At 40.7% G+C, this 12,897-nt stretch overlaps 1 protein-coding gene across 1 annotated transcript in view; it reads right to left on the reverse strand.

Moving 5' to 3' along the window:
• The window catches only part of MED27 (mediator complex subunit 27), a 124,964-nt gene that overhangs the window by 80,743 nt on the left and 31,324 nt on the right, over window positions 1–12,897 (reverse strand). The window lies entirely within an intron of this gene.

Consider the following 12,897-nt stretch of genomic DNA (forward strand, 5'->3'; position numbering starts at 1 on the left):
GGATGTGTAGCAGCAATCAACTGAGCATGTGCAAGACTTCAGCACCGATCATGCAGAACCTCCGTGCTGCTACACATCCACTGTCTTCCTGCGCATGCGCACTGAGCATGCCCAGGAACCAGAAAGGCAAGCTAGTAGACCTCTTAAAGGGCCACATACCAAGCAATGGTGGCTTAGAGCTGAAAAGATGACAGGTTCCCTTTCAAACCGATTACCTGAGGCGTCACAGGACCAGACATAATCTAGGTGCCCCTATGTCCTACGGAAATCACAGTCCCCGCTCCACCTGCACATTTCTAGCCAATCACAAACCAAGTTGCAGAAATAGGATTGGCTATACGGCAATAGAGTGGGACTCTGACATGGCAGCAGGAAAGTCGCAGCAGCTTAGAGGATTTTTCCATCTCCCCTATGCTTTACACTGCAGCTCTGATCCATAAGCTGGTCTGGTCAATGGAAGCTGCTTTGCTGCACAGTCCACGGAATGTTGCATTTAGAGGCTGCTGCTCTGTCCCTCCTCCATTCTTTACACTGCATCCCTGCTTGTACACATTACCTACCCTGCAGCAGCAGGTATACAAAAAAAAAACACCCTTGGACCCAGACTAAGGGGAGGGGCCTCGATAAAGGGGAGGGGCTTATAGACCCAAAACTCAGCAGAGAATCAGGTCAGAATCATTACAAGTATAAATTGGAGGGGATACATGCGTGTAGCATGCGCTCGGCCGTCCAACATCACACATGAGCGCACATACAAGCGAACGCGCTCCCCCTGAGAAATCCATTAAAACAAAAGAAAAGAAAGAAAAAGCGTAATTTTTATTGTTTTAAACTAAAGCAGCGGAGATGTGAATCCCTCATGTCAGGATGTCTCCTCTCCCCCAGGGAATCCATGCATTATTTAGCAGATGCCGGCGACTAATCGGCGGCACAGGCGCTTTATACATGCATTGGGCATCGGCGCGTCTGTTCTGGTTTTTTTTTTTCTCTTTTTGAGGCCCTTGTTTCTCCTCATTAAAATCGTTTTCTTCCCCCCGTTAATGAGGGAGAGTTTCACTTCTCAGAGACAAATGCGGCTCATCTTTTTCCTCTGAAGGCGACGCGGAGCGCGCTGCCCCCGGTTTTATCCTGGTAGAAGAAAGCCAGCGAAAAAGAAAATTACGCGCCTTTAATTGATTAAAGTGAGGCTCGGCGGTAATGAGGCCGGTTTGGGGAATGTTTGTCGTTCAAACAGCGTTTGATCCGATAACAGGGAGGTAAATTCTCAACATGGACAAGCGGCGCATTCGGCGCGGGTCTCCGGTTTACTTACTCCCCTACGCACTTTGTTCTTCTCCCAGATTTCGGGGCTTTCAATTAACAAGTAACCGGGGCGAGCAGGGGAGAGGCGGCCTGTTTTCTGCTCCAATTAGATGACCATTAGGCAGACTTTGCCGAGCGGTGGGAGGGATCGGCGGGAGGCCTCGCGGAACACTGAACGCAAGCAGGGTCAGGAAATAATGGACCGGCAGAGACCTTCTCCAGGCAAAATCAACAAAAATAAAAAAAACAGGGTAACCCCCCACCCCCACCCCACTGCGGATGGCGACTTACAGAATACTTTTGTTTTAAAAAAAAAAAACGGATCGAAAATAATCACAAAATAAATCGATCACCGAGCTCGCGGAGTGAAAAACTTCAAACACTAAAATGTTATGATTATGATAATCCTAAAGCCAAAAAACCCAAATATATGGCAAGTCAAAGGTCAGGAACCAGCCAATCAGAGGACAGGATCAGGACGGGAGCTACGATCAGACCATGGGCTCTCTATGCGCTTGCTGGTTTTTATATTCTCACGTACACCCGTATGCCTTGTGCACGGACCTCCACCGTAATCCCCTCCAAACAGCCTCACATTGCTCACCGGGGCCCGGCACCTTCCACGGTAATTGCACAGGAGCGTTCAATGCGATTCCAGCATTAATAATCTCAACGGATCAGCTTCACTTTACAGTCAAGAAGACGGTGAGACCATGGAAGGAAGAGCAATCAGTCATATGTATGGCATTTGGCAGAGACCCTTAAAGTAGCCAAAATGACATCAAACTTGTGATGAATGGCGACTAATTGCCATCCATGACCCACAAGAAGTCAGCGGAGGAGAAATAAGGGGTTAAACATGTATAAACTAAACATATAAACTAAAAGAAAAAGAAATTACAGCAGTTTGAGATTACAGGCCGAGCTATTATAATACCGCCTCCTATGTACAAGAATATAACTACTATAATACTGCCCCCTATGTACAAGGATATAACTACTATAATACTGCCCCCTATGTACAAGGATATAACTACTATAATACTGCCCCCTATGTACAAGGATATAACTACTATAATACTGCCTCCTATGTACAGGGATATAACTACTATAATACTGCCTCCTATGTACAAGAATATAACTACTATAATACTGCTCCTATGTACAAGAATATAACTACTATAATACTGCCTCCTATGTACTAGAATATAACTACTATAATACTGCTCCTATGTACAGGAATACAACTACTATAATACTGCTCCTATGTACAAGAATATAACTACTATAATACTGCTCCTATGTACAAGAATATAACTACTATAATACTGCTCCTATGTACAAGAATATAACTACTATAATACTGCCTCCTATGTACAAGAATATAACTACTATAATACTGCCTCCTATGTACAAGAATATAACTACTATAATACTGCTCCTATGTACAGGAATACAACTACTATAATACTGCTCCTATGTACAAGAATATAACTACTATAATACTGCTCCTATGTACAAGAATATAACTACTATAATACTGCCTCCTATGTACAAGAATATAACTACTATAATACTGCTCCTAGGTACAAGAATATAACTACTATAATACTGCCTCCTATGTACAAGGATATAACTACTATAATACTGCTCCTATGTACAGGAATATAACTACTATAATACTGCTCCTATGTACAAGACTATAACTACTATAATACTGCTCCTATGTACAAGAATATAACTACTATAATACTGCTCCTGTGTACAAGAATATTACTACTATAATACTGCCTCCTGTGTACAAGAATATAACTACTATAATACTGCCTCCTATGTACAAGAATATAACTACTATAATACTGCCTCCTATGTACAAGAATATAACTACTATAATACTGCCTCCTATGTACAAGAATATAACTACTATAATACTGCCTCCTATGTACAAGAATATAACTACTATAATACTGCCTCCTATGTACAAGAATATAACTACTATAATACTGCCTCCTATGTACAAGAATATAACTACTATAATACTGCTCCTATGTACAAGAATATAACTACTATAATACTGCTCCTATGTACAGGAATATAACTACTATAATACTGCTCCTATGTACAAGAATATAACTACTATAATACTGCTCCTATGTACAAGAATATAACTACTATAATACTGCCTCCTATGTACAAGAATATAACTACTATAATACTGCTCCTATGTACAAGAATATAACTACTATAAAACTGCTCCTATGTACAAGAATATAACTACTATAATACTGCCTCCTATTTACAAGAATATAACTACTATAATACTGCCTCCTATGTACAAGAATATAACTACTATAATACTGCCTCTTATGTACAAGAATATAACTACTATAATACTGCCTCCTATGTACAAGAATATAACTACTATAATACTGCCTCCTATGTACAAGAATATAACTACTATAATACTGCCTCTTATGTACAAGAATATAACTACTATAATACTGCTCCTATGTACAGGAATATAACTACTATAATACTGCTCCTATGTACAAGAATATAACTACTATAATACTGCTCCTATGTACAGGAATATAACTACTATAATACTGCTCCTATGTACAAGAATATAACTACTATAATACTGCCTCCTATGTACAAGAATATAACTACTATAATACTGCTCCTATGTACAAGAATATAACTACTATAATACTGCTCCTATGTACAAGAATATAACTACTATAATACTGCTCCTATGTACAAGAATATAACTACTATAATACTGCCTCCTATGTACAAGAATATAACTACTATAATACTGCCTCCTATATACAAGAATATAACTACTATAATACTGCTCCTATGTACAAGAATATAACTACTATAATACTGCCTCCTATGTACAAGAATATAACTACTATAATACTGCCTCCTATATACAAGAATATAACTGCTATAATACTGCTCCTATGTACAAGAATATAACTGCTATAATACTGCTCCTATGTACAAGAATATAACTACTATAATACTGCTCCTATGTACAAGAATATAACTACTATAATACTGCCTCCTATGTACAAGAATATAACTACTATAATACTGCCTCCTATGTACAAGAATATAACTACTATAATACTGCCTCCTATGTACAAGAATATAACTACTATAATACTGCTCCTATGTACAGGAATATAACTACTATAATACTGCTCCTATGTACAAGAATATAACTACTATAATACTGCCTCCTATGTACAAGAATATAACTACTATAATACTGCCTCCTATGTACAAGAATATAACTACTATAATACTGCTCCTATGTACAAGAATATAACTACTATAATACTGCTCCTATGTACAAGAATATAACTACTATAATACTGCCTCCTATGTACAAGAATATAACTACTATAATACTGCTCCTATATACAAGAATATAACTACTATAATACTGCCTCTTATGTACAAGAATATAACTACTATAATACTGCCTCCTATGTACAAGAATATAACTACTATAATACTGCCTCCTATGTACAAGAATATAACTACTATAATACTGCCTCCTATGTACAAGAATATAACTACTATAATACTGCCTCTTATGTACAAGAATATAACTACTATAATACTGCCTCCTATGTACAAGAATATAACTACTATAATACTGCCTCCTATGTACAAGAATATAACTACTATAATACTGCCTCTTATGTACAAGAATATAACTACTATAATACTGCTCCTATGTACAGGAATATAACTACTATAATACTGCTCCTATGTACAAGAATATAACTACTATAATACTGCTCCTATGTACAAGAATATAACTACTATAATACTGCTCCTATGTACAAGAATATAACTACTATAATACTGCTCCTATGTACAAGAATATAACTACTATAATACTGCTCCTATGTACAAGGATATAACTACTATAATACTGCCTCCTATGTACAAGAATATAACTACTATAATACTGCTCCTATGTACAAGAATATAACTACTATAATACTGCTCCTATGTACAAGAATATAACTACTATAATACTGCTCCTATGTACAAGAATATAACTACTATAATACTGCTCCTATGTACAAGAATATACAGTCATGTGAAAAAATTAGGACACCCTTTGAAAGCATGTGGTTTTTTGTAACATTTTTAATAAATGGTTATTTCATCTCCGTTTCAACAATACAGAGAGATTAAAGTAATCCGACTAAACAAAGAAAACTGAAGAAAAGTCTTTTCAAGATCTTCTGTAAATGTCATTCTACAAAAATGCCTATTCTAACTGAGGAAAAAGATAGGACACCCTTGCCCCTAATAGCGAGTGTTACCTCCTTTGGCTGAAATAACTGCAGTGAGACGGTTCTTGTAGCCATCTACCAGTCTTCGACATCGGTCTGAGGAAATTTTACCCCACTCCTCAATGCAGAACTTTTTCAGCTGTGAGATGTTTGAGGGGTTTCTTGCACGTACAGCCCTTTTCAAGTCACCCCACAGCATCTCAATGGGATTCAAATCTGGACTTTGACTTGGCCATTCCAGGACTCTCCATTTCTTCTTTTTCAGCCAATCTTTGGTTGATTTACTAGTATGTTTTGGGTCATTGTCATGTTGCATGGTCCAGTTCCGCTTCAGCTTTAATTTTCTAACTGATGGTCTCACATGTTCTTCAAGCACCTTCTGATACACAGTAGAATTCATCGTGGATTCTATGATGGTGAGCTGACCAGGTCCTGCTGCAGCAAAGCAGCCCCAAACCATGACACTTCCACCTCCATGCTTCACAGTTGGTATGAGGTTCTTTTCTTGGAATGCTGTGTTTGGTTTACGCCAAACATGTCCTCTGCTGTTGTGTCCAAATAATTCAATTTTGGACTCATCTGTCCAAAGAACATTATTCCAGAAGTCCTGGTCTTTGTCAACTTTATCGCTGGCAAATGTCAGTCTGGCCTCGATGTTTCTCTTGGAAAGCAAAGGTTTCCTCCTTGCACACCTCCCATGCAAGTTAAACTTGTACAGTCTCTTTCTGATTGTAGAGGCATGTACTTCTACATCAACAGTAGCCAGAGCCTGCTGTAGTTCTCGAGATGACACTTTAGGGTTTTTGGATACCTCTTTTAGCATCTAGCGGTCTGCTCTTGGGGTGAACTTGCTGGGGCGACCAGTCCTGGGCATGTTGGCAGTTGTTTTGAAAGCCCTCCACTTGTAGACTATCTTCCGGACAGTGGAATGGCTGATTTCAAAATCTTTTGAGATCTTTTTAAATCCCTTCCCAGACTCATAGGCTGCTACAATCTTTTTTCTGAAGTCCTCTGACAGCTCTTTTGCTCTCACCATGGTGCTCACTCTCACTTCAACAGTCAGGAGCACACCAAACTAAATGTCTGAGGTTTAAATAGGGCAAGCCTCATTCAACATGCAGAGTAACGATCTACTAATTATGTGCACCTGGTGTGATATACCTGTGTGAGATCTGAGCCAATTTAAGAGGGAATACATGTGAGGGTGTCCTATCTTTTTCCTCAGTTAGAATAGGCATTTTTGTAGAATGACATTTACAGAAGATCTTGAAAAGACTTTTCTTCAGTTTTCTTTGTTTAGTTGGATTACTTTAATCTCTCTGTATTGTTGAAACGGAGATGAAATAACCATTTATTAAAAATGTTACAAAAAACCACATGCTTTCAAAGGGTGTCCTAATTTTTTCACATGACTGTAACTACTATAATACTGCTCCTATGTACAAGAATATAACTACTATAATACTGCTCCTGTGTACAAGAATATAACTACTATAATACTGCCTCCTATGTACAAGAATATAACTACTATAATACTGCCTCCTATATACAAGAATATAACTACTATAATACTGCTCCTATGTACAAGAATATAACTACTATAATACTGCCTCCTATGTACAAGAATATAACTACTATAATACTGCCTCCTATATACAAGAATATAACTGCTATAATACTGCTCCTATGTACAAGAATATAACTACTATAATACTGCCTCCTATGTACAAGAATATAACTACTATAATACTGCTCCTATGTACAAGAATATAACTACTATAATACTGCTCCTATGTACAAGAATATAACTACTATAATACTGCCTCCTATGTACAAGAATATAACTACTATAATACTGCCTCCTATATACAAGAATATAACTACTATAATACTGCTCCTATGTACAAGAATATAACTACTATAATACTGCCTCCTATGTACAAGAATATAACTGCTATAATACTGCTCCTATGTACAAGAATATAACTACTATAATACTGCCTCCTATGTACAAGAATATAACTGCTATAATACTGCTCCTATGTACAAGAATATAACTACTATAATACTGCTCCTATGTACAAGAATATAACTACTATAATACTGCCTCCTATGTACAAGAATATAACTACTATAATACTGCCTCCTATATACAAGAATATAACTACTATAATACTGCTCCTATGTACAAGAATATAACTACTATAATACTGCCTCCTATATACAAGAATATAACTGCTATAATACTGCTCCTATGTACAAGAATATAACTACTATAATACTGCCTCCTATGTACAAGAATATAACTGCTATAATACTGCTCCTATGTACAAGAATATAACTACTATAATACTGCTCCTATGTACAAGAATATAACTACTATAATACTGCCTCCTATGTACAAGAATATAACTACTATAATACTGCCTCCTATGTACAAGAATATAACTACTATAATACTGCCTCCTATGTACAAGAATATAACTACTATAATACTGCCTCCTATGTACAAGAATATAACTACTATAATACTGCCTCCTATGTACAAGAATATAACTACTATAATACTGCCTCCTATGTACAAGAATATAACTACTATAATACTGCTCCTATGTACAGGAATATAACTACTATAATACTGCTCCTATGTACAAGAATATAACTACTATAATACTGCCTCCTATGTACAAGAATATAACTGCTATAATACTGCCTCCTATGTACAAGAATATAACTACTATAATACTGCCTCCTATGTACAAGAATATAACTACTATAATACTGCCTCCTATGTACAAGAATATAACTACTATAATACTGCCTCCTATGTACAAGAATATAACTACTATAATACTGCCTCCTATGTACAAGAATATAACTACTATAATACTGCTCCTATGTACAGGAATATAACTACTATAATACTGCTCCTATGTACAAGAATATAACTACTATAATACTGCCTCCTATGTACAAGAATATAACTGCTATAATACTGCCTCCTATGTACAAGAATATAACTACTATAATACTGCTCCTAGGGGACTCTTACTCTAGAGGTGACGAGTTGAAGCTTACATCAGCCTTCTATAGGACGGGGCTGATTGATCGGGTGATGCCCAGCGCTCTCTGACGACAGGACGACGCTACACCGGAGAACGCTGCCGGGAACGCTGCTCACATCTATCGCGTTGGCCGTTATACCGTCCACATCCGGACACTGACATCTAATGCTGCATACAAGGAATGGCCGGTGGCCAGGGGTGTAGTTCGACCCCTGTAAGTCACCTTGGACGCTGATATAAGTAACAGATTCGGGATGACAACCAGTTAGATCCACCATCACCGAGCTCAACGCCAAGCAGGGGGAGGAAAAGCCAAGGTATGAGTGCTCGTGGTGCTGCTGACTAGCATTGAGGGCTCAAAGGTGGTGCTCACCCTTGAACCTGTATTTTATCCACAGGCTGAAGCTGCTGCACCCCCTCTTCACAAGACGCCTCCAATTAGACGCTGTCACTTTAAATACTGCAAAAAATAAGTTTCAGTTTCAGGTTTTAGTGTTTTTTGGCCTTGACCTTTCCCTTTAAACAAGCTTTAGTGATGTCCCACTAAACAGGACGCACCCCCTCCCCCGCGCCAGTCACAGCAATGCTATAATTTATACATAAACTCGCTCTCCAGGGGAAGAACAAGGTACAGAATTATAACCGCGTTTCAGGTCAAAGATAAAACGGGAAATGACTTTCTTTTTCAAAGGGAGACAATTATGTGTAAAGGATTTCTGTTCGGGTTTCGAGTCGTCAACATCAGAAGACAACAAATGAGTCACTCGCTACGAGCAGCTCAGATGCCGGCCTGAAACGCGTTTCTGTGCGCCCTCCAGCCGCTTTGTGCTGCTTGTTATTAGTGTGTTAGGTGAGGCTCCGGTCTTTCCGCCTTCAGTGATGTTTTAATTACCTCGCCCCCTTTTTTGGAGAATTCACTGTTGGGCCCTCAATTCTATCCTCATCTTCTCGAGACATTCCCCCGGAGGTAGAAAACTGACAGAGAATCGGAAGCCGTCAAAGTCGTCCTTGATTCTCCGCTGAGCTGACAGAGGTGGAATCGTTTCAATGGGATCAGCAGAATGGGAGCCGCACGCGAGGCTTGTACCGTCATGTAGGGCTGTAGAAACGTCTAGAAGTGACATCTCTGATAATTCCACCTGTCAGCCAAAGACTCCCACCCTCAGGGGCCCCGCCATTGCCTGGTGAGAAGGCACGGACTGCGGGACAGGAACTGTGGGGACACTCTACAGGGCGGCAGGGGCAAAAGAGTGAAGGCCAGAGGGCGGCAGGGGCAAAAGAGTGAAGGCCAGAGGGCGGCAGGGGGAAAAGAGTGAAGGCCAGAGGGCGGCAGGGGCAAAAGAGTGAAGGCCAGAGGGCGGCAGGGGGAAAAGAGTGAAGGCTACAGGGCGGCAGGGGGAAAAGAGTGAAGGCTACAGGGCGGCAGGGGGAAAAGAGTGAAGGCTACAGGGCGGCAGGGGGAAAAGAGTGAAGGCCACAGGGCGGCAGGGGGAAAAGAGTGAAGGCCACAGGGCGGCAGGGGGAAAAGAGTGAAGGCCACAGGGCGGCAGGGGGAAAAGAGTGAAGGCCACAGGGCGGCAGGGGGAAAAGGGTGAAGGCCAGAGGGCGGCAGGGGGAAAAGAGTGAAGGCCAGAGGGCGGCAGGGGGAAACCACCAAACCCATAGTGATCTAGAAGGAGCCACAACATACAAAGAAAGGAAGAGGATGGCAGGGGGAAAAGGCCAGAAGACGGGCAGGGGGAAAAAGGGGGGGGGGGGGGGGGAGGCCAGAGGACGGGCAGAGGGAAAAAGGCCAGAGGACGGGCAGGGGAGTTGCAGGAGGGTGGAAGTGACCCAAGATAGCATTAGATAGATATGGGAGGGAAACATGGATATGAGACAGACAGAAAGATGATGGATGGATGGATAGACAGAAAAATAGTCATTGCCGAAAGTGTTGGGTCGCAATGTAGGGCCAAGTGTCAGAAAACTGGGTTTGCGTCCTAGGTCTTGGGTCTTCCAGCAGGACTATGACCCCAAACATACTTTAAGAAGCCCCCAGAAATGGATGGGAACAAAGCACTGGAGGGTTCTGAAGAGGCCAGAAATTAGTCTGGATCTGAATCCCATTGAACACCTGTTGGGAGAAAGTGACCTTCAGATATGAGAGACCTGGAGCGGTCGGCAAAAGAAGAGTCGCCCAAGAGGTGGAAGAGGCTTGTGGGGGGTTATAGGAAGCTTCTGATTTCAGTTACTTCTTCCAAAGGGTAAGCAACCAAATAATCATGTTGAGGGCGCCAGTTAATTTGTCTGGTCCATTATTCGAGTTTTGCATTAAATTACATACATTTTTCAGTTTTTATTTGTTGTGTTGTTCCAATACACACACATGTGTGTAACTGCAGTAATTTGGGAGAAATACTTCATTATCTAGAGAAAGATAGATACAGATAGGGATGGATAGATAGATATGAGATAGATAGATAGATACATATGAGATGGATACTGTAGAAATCTCGGGGTGATTGAGAAGCCGGGGGAGGGGTTTTTCTCGCCGTTGCTGCTGCTTTGGTCTAATTTGCTTTCTCGGCCGTTTTGCTCTCTGCGGCACATAAATCAAACAAATGCTAAGAGAGGCGCATGCATCATGGATTGGCATTTCAGAATCACTTGCAAAACGTGTATTGGACACAGGGCACAAGAGAGCAGGGTGACCCGAGCAGGCGGGCGACGGAGAAAAGGCCAGCGCAGGCGAGGGACGTGGGTAATTAAGCTGAAAGAACTTCTTTACCAATAAAGTTTTAAGAGTAAATTCTCAAGTAGCGATGTGAGTTCCAAGACGGTAAGACACAGTGCATAAGAGCTCCACCAGCAGAATAGCGAGTGCAGCTCTGGAGCATAATACAGGATGTAACCCAGGATCAGTACAGGATAAGTAATGTATGTGCACAGTGACTGCACCAGCAGAATAGTGAGTGCAGCTCTGGAGTATAATACAGGATGTAACTCAGGATCAGTACAGGATAAGTAATGTATGTACACAGTGACTGCACCAGCAGAATAGTGAGTGCAGCTCTGGAGTATAATACAGAATGTAACTCAGGATCAGTACAGGATAAGTAATGTATGTACACAGTGACTGCACCAGCAGAATAGTGAGTGCAGCTCTGGAGTATAATACAGGATGTAACTCAGGATCAGTACAGGATAAGTAATGTATGTACACAGTGACTGCACCAGCAGAATAGTGAGTGCAGCTCTGGAGTATAATACAGGATGTAACTCAGGATCAGTACAGGATAAGTAATGTATGTACACAGTGACTGCACCAGCAGAATAGTGAGTGCAGCTCTGGAGTATAATATAGGATGTAATTGAGGATCAGTACAGGATAAGTAATGTATGTACCAGCAGAATAGTGAGTGCAGCTCTGGAGTATAATACAGGATGTAACTCAGGGTCAGTACAGGATAAGTAATGTATGTACTGTAAGAAGGTTCAAGGAATCATCGTGGATGATAGGTACGTGTCACCGAGGTTCCTGGCCTCGGTGGAGTAAGAGCCAGTTTATATGTGTCAGCAGCTGTTGCTGTTTGACACCTTAATACTTAGTATGGCTGTATAGCTGATCCGAGACGGCTCTTACTGGGAGTAGTCAAAGTGCTAGGTGGGTGACTACTCCCCATGTTCCAGGCTACGTTTTGCCAGGCTTAAAAACCAGCCAGCACTGCCAGGTGGGGAGGATTATCTCAGTCTGACAGTGGAGTTCAGGAGGTGTTTGTGCTGGGATCTGAGGCTTGTGCTGTGCCGTTCTATAAGGGAAACAGGCCCCCTAAAAGCCTGCTATGGACTGCTGGAGGCAGAACTGCCAACAAGGTGATTTTTGCCATGTGGACTTTCCATTGTGTGTGAACTAACACCAAGACTGCAAAGTGACGTTTTGTTTTTGCTTTGTGTGTGAATAAACACGGAGGTTTGATTTAAGAACTAATAATTTGCCTCTGTACTGCGTCCGCTAATCCTGTCTACCAGAACAAATACCCACAGTACACAGTGACTGCACCAGCAGAATAGTGAGTGCAGCTCTGGAGTATAATACAGGATGTAACTCAGGATCAGTAATGTATGTACACAGTGACTGCACCAGCAGAATAGTGAGAGCAGCTCTGGAGTATAATACAGGATGTAACTCAGGATCAGTACAGGATAAGTAATGTATGTACACA

This window comes from Bufo bufo, chromosome 8, assembly GCF_905171765.1.
Source record: "Bufo bufo chromosome 8, aBufBuf1.1, whole genome shotgun sequence".
NCBI lineage: Eukaryota > Metazoa > Chordata > Amphibia > Anura > Bufonidae > Bufo > Bufo bufo.